The 12,930-nt window shown below is 44.8% G+C and overlaps 1 pseudogene; it reads right to left on the minus strand.

Moving 5' to 3' along the window:
• Window positions 1–11,375: 11,375 nt before the first annotated feature.
• The window catches only part of LOC115083344, a 115,749-nt pseudogene continuing 114,194 nt past the window's right edge, over window positions 11,376–12,930 (minus strand).

Raw genomic sequence — 12,930 nt, forward strand, 5'->3', positions numbered from 1 at the left:
TTCCTTAAAACAAACTGCAATTATACCGATCCCAAAAAAGAAAAATCACGACCCCTCTGATATAACCAATTATCGCCCCATTGCTTTATTACCATCACTTGCGAAGATTATAGAATCAGTAGTACTACATCAAATATCCGATTATATTGAGGAAAATAACATTTTACACAACAATCAACATGGATTTAGAAAAGGTCATAGTACCGAATCATTACTCATATCATCATTTGATACTACAATTCAAGGTTTTGACTCTAACACAAATTACTTACTTGTTTTAATTGATATCTCTGCTGCATTTGATACAATAAATCATGACATCCTCATCTCCAATTTAACTCAAATAGGTATTTCTGGTCTTCCTCTTCAGTGGTTTCTTTCATTCATAACAAATCGTCAACAAAAAATCATGATAAACAAATATCAATCAGATTGGTACTCCACCTCAACAGGAGTACCTCAAGGCTCAGCTTTATCGGCTCTCTTATTCAACCTATATCTATTACCTCTGTGCCGTCTTTTAGCCGGTCTAAATTTAAACTTCAAAATCTATGCTGATGATATCCAGTTTACTATACCTTTCACTGATTCATGGACCAAAACTTTCTCTCTACTGCAATTATACCTTTCTACAATAAAAACTTGGCTTTCCCATAACAGGTTAAAATTAAATACAAGCAAAACAGAGCTAATTTATCTATCTACTATACCTGATTCGATTTACAAACCTCCACCAACTTTTACATTTGAGAATCAAATCATCCACATAAAATCACATGCAAAAAATTTAGGAGTAATTATTGACTCCAAATTGGCTATGACAACTGTAAACTGTAAAAAAATCTTTCTTCAAAATTCACATGTTAAAGAAATTAAAACCATTACTTCTCCCAAATGACTTTCGATTGATTACACAAACATTAATACTGTCATCTTTAGACTATTGTAATGTACTATATCTTGGCTTACCACAATCAGTAATTCACCCATTACAACTGGTTCAAAATGCAACTGCTCGCATGTTATATAATGTCCCTCGAAACGAACATATCACTCCTGTTTTGCAACAATTACACTGGCTTCCAATATCACACCATATAACATACAAAACTTTATCTACAATATATAACTTAATATATAACACTGACTTGATCTGGCTATGTTCTCTGTTAAGAATTTACAAACCATCTAGACAACTACGCTCTCTTGATAAATGTATACTGGAAATTCCATCTATAAAATCTGTTAGCCTATCGTTAACTCGTAAACGTGTTTTTTCAGTTGCTGGTCCAGTATTATGGAACTCTTTACCAGACTGTATCCGTCTAACCTCTAATCGTAGAGAATTCAAAAAATTACTAAAAACTCATCTCTTCACTCAAGCTTTTCAGTTACAATAATATTTATATAATTTACCTATAAATGAATCCTACATAATTTTCTTGTGTTGTATATAAATGTCTGTATTTGTTTTAAAATTATGCATGTGTCTTGAATATGTATAAACCGCCTAGATGGATATATTATATCCATTTGTGCGGTATATAAAATGTTTTAAATAAATAAATAAATAAAATAAGTACGCTGCTTTCGCTGATGATATACTGGTGTTTCTAACTAATCCCAATGCTTCCCTCCCAACTCTCTTAAAGATATTCATGGACTTTGGATCCTTTTCTGGCCTTAAACTTAACATGGATAAGTCAGAAGCCTTAGCATTCCCTCTAACAGTGCAGGAAAACTGGAAGGGTCCATTTCCTCTACTGTGGGCGCAGGGGAAACTAAAATATTTGGGGGTATGGCTTTCTACCCAATTGTCTCAATTTTACTCCTTAAACATAACTCGATTGCTCACTGACATCCAAGAACGATTGAAGACCTGGCAGACTCTCCACTTGTCTTTAGGAGGTCAAATCAATTTGTTTAAAATGGTACTTCTCCCTCAGTGGCTCTTTCTATTTCAGAACTTACCTTTGATTCTAAAATGCAGAGATCTATTATGCCTGGAAAAGGGGATATGGGCTTCTTTTTGGCACGGTAAAAAGGCTCGGATCTCTTTTAGCCACTTGAAGGTACAGTGGAAGAGGGGAGGCCTGGGGATCCCAGACATGGGGCTTTATAATTTGGCCTGTAATTTAAGACTGGTCCACAAATGGATATTAGGGGACGTTGCCTATGTGAACCTTCTGGCAGAGCAAACTCTTGTTGCCCCTCTGGATTTGTGCTATGTGATTCAGGCTACCAGAAGGGAATTGCCTTTTTCGGCCCCACTGACCGCCTTAATAGCTCCCCTGGCTGATGCTTACCAAACTTCTGCCTTCGCTGTGTGCCTATTTGCTACTTGTTCTGGGTAATGCAGAATTTTTGCCGGGGTTACCATCAGCAGCTTTCCAACGCTGGGACAGTCAGGGTATTGTACAACTGGGTCATGTACTAGATGGTACTGGCCAGCTGCTACCTTTGCATGAATTACAGATGCTGTATGGTCTGACCAGCCTACAGGATTTTCCCTACCTACAAATTCGCCATTATGTGAATTCCTTACCCCAACCGTCTCTTGCAACCCACAGTTTTTCAGGGTTTGGAGAATTTCTTATTGCTAAATAAACGACAATCACCCTCACTCTCCCATTATTACAAGCAGCTGCGGCTTCAGAAAAAGGAGGACCCTAGTCCGATGCTAGCTGAATGCTGGAATGCGGACAGAGTATTTACAGTGTCAGAAACCATGATCTGTTCCAGTTTTCACTTATTACCCACAGCGTTGCCCAATATGTACTTCCGTGAAATGCAATAGAAGTTCTTATGGAGGGCATTCATTTCCACCACGCTAGCCTTTCGCTTTCATTTGGTCTCCTTGTCAATGATTGGGAAGTGTGGGCGGGCGGAAGGCTCGCTCTCTCATTTGTTTTGGGACTGCAGTTATATTAAACAGTTTTGGCATAAGATATCTGATGGCCCTCAATTGCTGTTATTTGATAGTATCCCGTCTTCATTAATACAAGGGATGGGCTTGTGCATCTTTGTTAAGAAAGCGTGTTATGTAGGGAAGAAACTCATCTTACTGCACTGGAAGGACTCAGCTCCATTAACCTACTGGGCTTGGCGCAACATTTCCATAGGATGATGCAGCTGGACTGTTTGGCATCAAAAACATCTCCTGCTCAGCGCCGGAAGTTTTTACAGATTTGGGACCTTATGTTCAATCCTTGCCACATAGATCCAGGAGTTTGATTCTGAACAATTGATAGATCGCATCAGGACTCTTTCCTAGATAATGTGTACTGTATTGATTAAGGTGGCTTTCATCTCTGTCTCCTAAGTGGGGGGGCGGGGGGGGGGGGAGGGGGGGAAGGGGGGAAACCGGGGGGGGGGGGGGAGACAAACTGAAGGGGGAATAATCTGGGGGAGATAAATGGATTGGTTATGATGTTACCTTGTTAAGCCTGATGCTGTTAATCTGTGTGGATGCATAAGGATTCCTGCATCCACATAGCGGTTGTAAGTGATATAAATGTAAAGCAATAAAAGTAGTTAATCAAAACAAAGTCAGGGGAACATTCCAAAAAAACAAAAACCCCTCCCACTTCTCAAGATGGAAATCTGGGGAAAATCGAGTGACAGACAAAGCCGGGTCACGGTCGTTCAAAAGAAGGATGGTTCCTTAGGTCCTGTATCCATTACTGTGGCCTCAATAAGATCACATTAAGGATCATTATTCTCTGTCGCTAATCTCTGAACTCTGATAGAGTCCTAGGTGCCCAGGTTTTTACCAAGCTGGATTTGTGAGGGGCTTACAACTTCCTCTGGATCCGAAGGGTGATGAGTGAAAGACTGCCTTCAATAGCAGGGATGAACACTACAGGGCGGATTTTAAAAGGCCTGCGCGCCGGCGCACCTATTTTGCATAGGCCGCCAGCGCGCGTAAAGCCCCGGGACGCGCGTAAGTCCCGGGGCTTTCGAAAAGGGGCGGGAGGGGGCATGTCCGGGGGCATTCCCGAAACGACGCGGTGTTTCGGGGGCGTGCCGTGGCGTTTCGGGGGCGGGCCCGGGGGCGTGGCGCCGGCCTGGGGGCATGTCGAGGCCTCCGGACAAGCCCCCGGGACCGGAGGACGGAGCGGGGCTGCCGGCCGGCGCGCGCTAAGTTACGCCTGCTTTCAGCAGGCGTAACTTTGCCGACAAGGGTGGGGGGGGTTTTAGATAGGGCCGGGGGGTGGGTTAGGTAGGGGAAAGGAGGGGAAAGGAGGGGAAGGTGGGGGGAGGGCGAAGGAAAGCTCCCTCCGAGGCCGCTCCGAAATCGGAGCGGCCTCGGAGGGAACAGGCAGCGCACGCTGGGCTCGGCGCACACAGGTTGCACAAATGTGCACCCCCTTGCGCGCACCGACCCCGGATTTTATAAGATACTCGCGGCTAAGCGCATATCTTATAAAATCCAGTGTACTTTTGTTTGCGCCTGGTGCGCGAACAAAAGTACGCGATCGCATATTTTTTAAAGATCTACCCCTACTAGTATACAGGCATGCTCTTTGGACTGTGTAATGCTCCTGCTGTATTCCAAGCCTTTGTCAATTATATTTTTCAAGACTTTCTCCCTCAGTATGTAGAGGTCTATCTTGACGAATTCTTGATTCTCCCCCCCCCCCCCCCCCCCCATACACACACACACACACCTGGCCACCCATAGACAACATGTAGCAGAGATCCTTTCTCATCTTCACTAGCACCAGCATTATGCCAAGTGTGGTAGCTTGAGTGGTAGGTGGCTTGATAACAGGCAGAGGGAACAGGAGGCAGATTCCAGTTGTTCCTTAAGTGCACTTTTTTTTACAGTAAAATAAACTTAAAAACACAAATATGGCTGCACATCTTCACTTATTTCAGGTATTTCACAATCTTTCATACATAGGAGGTCCTTGCATAAGGTAGTTCTCTCTCCACTTCCTGGAGCCTGCCTAACCTCCCTGGGCCCTGCCAACTTAACTCAGACTAAAGGGAACTCCCCTGGACCAGAATCCCTTGCGATGTTGGTCCTTAAGGAGGACCAGGCCAGATACCTGTGGCTGGTCCTTTAAGATGTTTTGAGGGAGTTTCTTATAGACTCCCTCACACCATGTTTGAGAAACATGTGTTTGAACAGGAGGAAGTCCACTTTTTGGGATACATAATCTTGATTCAAAGATTTGAAATTGACCAGGATAAAGGAACTACAGTTCTTAGTTGCCAATTTCCTGTGGGTCTGAAGGCACTCTAACATTTTTTGGGCTTTGCTAACTATTATCAATGCTTCACTCACAACTTCTCTAAGGTGGTGGCTCCACTTACTGCCCTTACATATAAGAGCACACCAAAGAATTCTTGGAATCCTCAAGCTCAATGAGCCTTTGAGGGACTGAAGCAATTATCTGCATTAGCTCCAATCCTATGTCACCCCTGATGAAGCTAAGCCTTTCAATTTAGAAGTAGATGCCTCTGAGGTTGGTGCAGGTCCAGTCATGTCTCAAAGGCATGATCTTGATTCTTAGCTCTACCTGTGAGGTTAACTTTCCTGAACATTCTCACCTGTGGAATACAACAATAATGAGGGAAACTGAGAACTTCTTGCAATTAAGTGGGCCTTGGAAGAGTGGAGACATCTTTTGAGAAGGAGCCACTTTTCCAATTACAATTATAAAACATCCCAAAAATTTACTGGACATTGAAGCTGTGAAACATTTAAACCCCCAGAAAGCTCAGTGGACCATGTTCTTCGCCCATTTTCTGTTCATTATCTCCTATCATCCAGATACAAAGAATGTTAAGACTGATGTGTTGTCATAACATTTTTCTTCTGAGGAGATTCCTGAATCTTGTGATAAAGGCCCTATAATACCAGCCTTCAGGATCATTGCAAATATAGTCAAGAGTGATCTAATGGAGAAAATTAACCTGTAATTGTCGGTCATGAACCTATAGTAGGGGGTTCCTATTGGGCATACCTTTGTTCCAGACACTTGCTGCCCAAATGTTTTCAAATGGGGGCATGATTCCAAACTCTCTGGACATCTAGGGGATTAATAAAATGTTTGAATTGATTTTCAGGATTTTTTTGTGGCCATCCCTGTGCAAGGACTGTATAACCTATGCTTTGGCCTGTTCAATATGTGCTAGAACAAAGGATCTTCATGCTAAAACATCAGGTGAATTGCACCCACCCCCAATTCCTTCTATATCTTGAACTCATCTCTCTGCAGATTTCCTAATGGATCTTCTAATTTCCATGGACTATACTGCCATTTTGGTGGTAATGGACCATTTTTCCCAAATGGCACACTTCATTTCCATCTCTAAGCTGCCTTTGGCCCCTCAATTGGCCATTATCTTTTTTAAGAAAGTGATCTTTTTATATGGAATCCCGATCACCATCATATCAGATTGAGGCCCCCAATTCATTGCCAGATCTGGAGGGCCTTTTCTAAAGATATGGGTATTAACTTACAATTTTTATCAGGATACCATCTCCAAACAAATGGTTTTATGGAGAGGACCAATGAAGAACTCCAGCAGTCCTCTACTTTGCCTGACCATGCTACTGATCATCTCCTGGATCTGACTTCTGCTTTGCCTGACCACGTTACTGATCATCTCCTGGACCTGTCTTCTGCTTTGCCTGACCACACTACTGATCATCTCCTGGACTTGACCTTTGCCTTGCCTCATCGTTTTACCTTGCCTGCCGCCTGTCCTGACTCCAGCTTGTTCAACGATGCTTCTGCTGTACTCATTCTGGACTAGGCTTCTCAGGCTCCAGCCTGTTCTTACTCGGGTGCCCCCTGACTTTCTCACATTCCATTTGGCGCCCGGATCTCTGGGACTCCACCTCATCCAGATCAGACTTGCTACTCTTACCACTGCTGATCCCTGGCTGACCTCCTCCTCATCCATCAGAAGACCTCGGACGGAGGCCCACCTAACTCCAGCCGGCCCGGTACCCTAGGGCTCAACCTGTGGGGAACGAGGGCTGGTATTGGTGAAGCTCCTGCCGGCCTCCATCATTCAACCAGCTACACCTACCGACAGTGGGGACCCGTAGGACTTGCCTTGCGGGTAGCAGCAACTCCACCTCGGCTCAAGGGTCCACCTCCGGCGCAACAGGGCGCAACAGCTCAAAGCCCTTCAAAGGCTCATGCTTTGCCTCAGGGACTTCCAATAGTGGAAGTAAGTTCCCTCCCTGCAATCATGGATTTTCTGTCTCCAGGAGAGTCCCTTCATGGATCAGTGCACTCTTGAGTTCCTCCTGGAAGCCTTCTGTTCAGAGCAGCAGAGGTCTTCTTCCTGGACACTGCCATGATCATTAGGGTCATGGCTCAGTGTACCACCATGATCGGGGGAAGTGGATTCCATGGGGATTCCTTGTGACCCTTTACCAGACTTGACATAGGATATGTCTCCTCCTTTCAAGTTTCTTGAGTCAGTGAACTTGAAATTTCTTACCTGGAGAATATTGTTTCTTGTTGCTGTCACTTTGGCACAAAGAATAAGCAGATTACAGGCTCTGGTGTTATATTCATTGTACCTGCAGTTCCTTCACCACAGAGTGGTTCTATACACTCACCCTAAATTCCTTCTAAAAGTGGTATCTGCATTCCACATTAACCAAACTATTGTGCTGCATACTTTCAGGCCGATACTGTAAGAATCACGAGAGAGTGAGCGCTCCATTTTGAGCGCCCGCTTTCCCAATGCGCACCCAGCCACCTTTCTTGGGAGCGTGATTCTGTATTTAAATGACAGGTCGTGCTAATAAGGAGGCACTAGGGACAATAGCGCGTCCCTAGCGCCTCCTTATTAGCATAGAGGTAGCTGTCAGTGGGTTCCAACAACCGATGCTGACAGACAGCCACTGTCAGCAGGTTTGGAAACTGAAGCCGGTATAATTGAGAGTTCGTTTTTCTAACCTGCTGACTGGTGGGCAGATTTTTTTTAATTTTCTAAATTTTTGGTTTCTCCAACTGAATATTGCTAGGATATTAAGTCGGAGGGTGTACAGAAAAGCATTATTTTCTGCTTTTCTGTACACTTTTCTGGGTTGCTCAAAAATTAACGCCTGCCTTGGGCAGGTCTTAATTTCTAGGCGTAAAATGTGCGGCTTGGCCACAAATTTTACTTTCAGTATCCCGGGAGACTAACTAATAGCCTCATCAACATGTATTTGCATGTGATGAGCGCTATTAGTTTTCGGGGAGGTTGGCTGCGCGTTTTCGACTCGCTAAACCCCTTACAGTTTAAGGGGTAATAGACATGTTTCGAAAACGCTCAGCCAATTGCATGCTAAATGGTGTGCTTGGCCTGTTTATTTCTGAGACAATGCATGCAGAAGAGAAAGGGATCTCAGCTCCTTGGACTCCAAGAGAACCCTAGTGTATTATTTGAGAAGGATTCAACCTCAATGTAAAGTTTTTGCATTGTTTGTATCCTTTGATTTCAATAGATTAGGAGAGATAATTGCCAAAAGAACTGCCTTACAGGCGAATACAGTACAGTGCGCTCCGAGAGAGTGCACTGTTAACCCTTGATTGGACGCGCTTTTTCCCTTACCCCTTATTCAGTAAAGGGTGGAAAACGCGTGTCCAACCCGCCGAACCTAATAGCGCCCTCAACATGCAAATGCATGTTGATGGCCCTATTAGGTATTCACACACGATTCAGTAAGTAAAATGTGCAGCCAAGCCGCACATTTTACTTTCAGAAATTAGCGCCTACCCAAAGGTAGGCGCTAATTTCTTCGGGCACCGGGAAAGTGAACAAAAAAGCAGTAAAAACTGCTTTTCTGTGCACCCTCCGACTTAATATCATGGCGACATTAAGTCGGAGGTCCCGAAGGCTAAAAAATGTAAAAAAAAAAGAAAAAAAAATTTGAAGTCGGCCGGCGGCTGTCGGGTCGAAAACCGGATGCTCAATTTTGCCGGCGTCCGGTTTCCAAATCCGTGGCTGTCACCGGGCTCGAGAACCGACGCCGGCAAAATTGAGCGTCGGCTGTCAAAGCCGCTGACAGCCGCCACTCCTTTTGCCCGTTTCTACCGCCAGGCCTAATTTAAATTCTGTATCACACGCACAGGCGAGCGGGCATTTGCCCGCTCTCCCGCAGACTTTACTGAATCGGCCCGTTAATTAGCTAGTGGACTGTATCAAACACAGTTGTGCATTGGCAGCTTGCAGAATGGACTTCCTTGGTTCATCTCAGGGCCATTTCTATTGAACATATTTGCAGTTGCTACTTGGTCATCCCACTATTGTCTTGATAACATGTTTTGAAAAGTCAGTTACTTTGGACAAGCATTTTTACGCAGCCTGTTCACTTGATAGGCTATTCTCCACTGATTGTGTCCAAATTGCTTGTTTCAGTAGCTGCTTCACTCTTCATTCCTCACCTTGGGACTCCCCACATGCGTGTGGGAAGCCAGATAACATCAAGGGGCACCCTGCAGCGCTTCTCACCCCACAGTCATGGGAGGGGAAGTGAAGGAAACAGCTTGATCTTCACCTGGAACTGGAAAGAAGCAGTGATGTAAGTGCTGCGATCATTAGACCCGCCCTCCCATGACGTCACTAACATCGGACAGTTAAGACAGCCTCAACACCAGGCGTCGCGTGTGGGAAGCCAGATAACATCAAGGGGCACCCTGCAGCGCTTCTCACCCCACAGTCATGGGAGGGGAAGTGAAGGAAACAGCTTGATCTTCACCTGGAACTGGAAAGAAGCAGTGATGTAAGTGCTGCGATCATTAGACCCGCCCCCCATGACGTCTCTAACATCAGACAGTTAAGACAGCCTCAACACCAGGCTTCGCGTGTGGGAAGCCAGATATCAAGGGGCACCCTGCAGCGCTTCTCACCCCACAGTCATGAGAGGGGAAGTGAAGGAAACAGCTTGATCTTCACCTGGAACTGGAAAGAAGCAGTGATGTAAGTGCTGTGATCATTAGCCCCCCCCCCCCCCCATGACGTCACTAACATCGGACAGTTAAGACAGCCTCAACACCAGGCATCGCGCGCCGGGAGTAGCGCGCCAAAGGGGCGCGACAAAAGGGCTCTCCCCTTTGTGCACCCCTTCGTGCAAACCTTTGTGTATATGTAAAAATTTATTTTTATGTTTCCTTTGTTAACTAAGCTGTTTCATTGAATTCGACTAAGGAATTTTTTCCTGCTTTTTCTGTTTCACTGTAAACCAGCATGATTTGCATTTAATGCAAGAATGTCGGTATATAAAAGTTAAAAATAAATAAATAAATAAATGTTATGGCTAATTTATGCCTGCTTATTGATAGAGAAAACAATTTTGTTTACTTGTATGGATTTTGTTTACTTGTATGGATTGGCCATACTTAATACCCACCGTTTGGAGAGTTGACTACCTCGCTAAAGCTTAAACTCTGGAAGAGACTAAGGAGCTCATCAGGCACTGCGCAGTTGGGGATTCCCGTTCATGCCCAGTAAAATTCCTACTAAACTCTGAGAGTGGCTCAATGTCAGCATCATTGGATGATGATGCCCATGCATTACGGCTAATTCATCCTGTGTCTTTGGAGAACCCTGTTTACACATATACAAACTTGTTTCATGTAAATTCAGCTGAATAACTTGATCAATGTTGGCCTTAAATCATATAATGATTCATCAAAGAGATGCCTTAATAGTGCCACCCTATAATAATCACTGTTGTTTTGAATGAAACTTGGTCCATTTTTTATCTGCAGCCTTAATAATAATAATAATAATAATAATAATAAATTGTTGATACCTTAAGGATATAATAGCCTTCCTCTCCCTTGTAGTCAGATTATAACCTAAACTTCTCTGTTTGTTTGTTTTTCTGTAGCCATTATTACTTGCTTAACTCAGCTGTAAGTAATCCAGCCATCCACACCTTTTTTAAATTGCTTAATTAAAGGTGCTCTTAAATTTCATGGAGGCTCTTTCTTAAGTAAATTCTGTATCAGAAGTCTTCTGGCAACTGCAGAAGTGGTGATTTTTAACATCCTTCGAACTTAAAGCTAAAGCGATTAGTGGGCACAGTGCTGAGACCCTTCTTCAAAACTGAAATTTCCACTGTGCTCAAGGTATGACTTGATGACTTAAATTTATGTTCTTGTGCTGTATGATTTTTGTGTAGTAATCCTTTATATGTTGGTGTCTTAACAATCCCTTCTGTGGTAAGTTATATCCTAAGCCCCTGATTCAGAACCATACCTCACAGATCAGGAGAAATTCCGGGTGCTAAGGTTGCCTGGGTGCCCAAAATTCAAGAACTGGTGCCCAACAGGAAAACATGCTGGTGGGGCTAGGAAGAAGGAGTGGCAGCTCATGCTGCAGGCACGGCCCAGGCTGAGGAGAGGGAGTCACAGCAGCTGCTGCTGTTTGCAACAGAAGGAGAGATACTGGAAACAGGAAAAGACGTTCAGAAGCAGGTGAATGCCTGGAAGAAGGGAAAAAGGAGAGATCAAAGAAAAGCATAAAGTTAAAATATTCCTAGCTCATGGTTCCTAAAATTTTTTGTTTGGTGCCTGAGTTTTTAAACTATTTTTTCCATCCTTGACTCCCCAAAGATGCTGATTGAGATAAATTGTCTTTAACTGTTATTGGGATTCTGTTTCCAGGGCAGTGGTAGGCAAGTCTAGTCCTGGAGTGCCACAAACGTCTGATTTTCAAGATATCCACAATGAATATGCATGAGATATTTTTGTGTAGACCAGGGCTTCCAAAACTATATCCTGGAAACTCCACAACTAGTCGGGTTTTCAGGATATCCACAATGAATATGCATGAGATAAACGTGCATACCATGGAGACTCGTTATATGCAAATTAATCTCATGCATATTCATTGTGGATATCCTGAAAACCCATTGGCTGTGGGGTCTGCAGGACAGTTTTGGGAAGCCCTGGTGTAGACCTTCTTAGTCTCCAATAGATAGCCACGCGTATCTTATAAAATCCGGGGTTGGCGCACGCAAGGCTGCGCAAAATCGGCAGCCTGCGTGCGCCAAGCCACGCAGCCTGCCTCTGTTCCCTCCGAGGCCGCTCCAAAATCAGAGCGGCTTCGGAGGGAACTTTCCTTCCGCGTCCCCCCACCTTCCCCTCCCTTCCCCTATCTAACCCACCCCCCAGCCCTACCTAAATCCCCCCTACTTTTGTTGTACAAGTTACGCCTACTTGAGGCAGGCGTAACTTGCGCGCACCGCCTCGCCATCCCCCAGCACAGGCCGCAGTGCCGGGGGACTCGGGACCGCCCTCCTGGCCCGCCCCCGATCCGTCGCCACGCCTTTGGACCCGCCTCGGACCGCCCCTGACCTCGGAATCGCCACGGACACGCCCCCAGACACACCCCGGACTGCCGACATGCCCCCTGGACATGCCCCCTCCCACCCCTTTTACGAAGCCCCGGGTCTTACGCGCATCCCGGGGCTTTGCGCGCGCTGGCGGCCTATGCAAAATAGGCGCACCGGCGCACAGGGCTTTTAAAATCTACCCCTTAGATTGTAAGCCCTCTGGGGATAGGGAAATACCTACAGTACCTGAATGTAATCTGCTTTGAAATGGTGAAAAAACAGAATATTAAAACAAAAACCTGGAAGTGGAGAGAGGCTTTCCACTAATCAATGCGCCCCTTTCCTGAGGGATTTGCCTCAGTGTTTTTAGATTTTTTTTTTATATTCTGCTTTTAAGCCACTTCAAAACAGATTACATATAGGTACTGTTTTTATTGAGTAGTGAAATGTTTTGTGAAGTCATTTTGGAGTTTTGTTTCTCTTTCTGTGAATCCCTAGTCCTAGCCTTGAAGAGGGAAAGGGCCCTTCCTTGGGTAGACAGGGATAGAGAAGACCTGCTGTGCCCCTCTCATAACCCATGGAGGGACAGTTGTGACTCGCCACAAGACATACTTTGGTTGCTGGAG

Source organism: Rhinatrema bivittatum, chromosome 2, assembly GCF_901001135.1.
Source record: "Rhinatrema bivittatum chromosome 2, aRhiBiv1.1, whole genome shotgun sequence".
NCBI classification, from domain to species: domain Eukaryota; kingdom Metazoa; phylum Chordata; class Amphibia; order Gymnophiona; family Rhinatrematidae; genus Rhinatrema; species Rhinatrema bivittatum.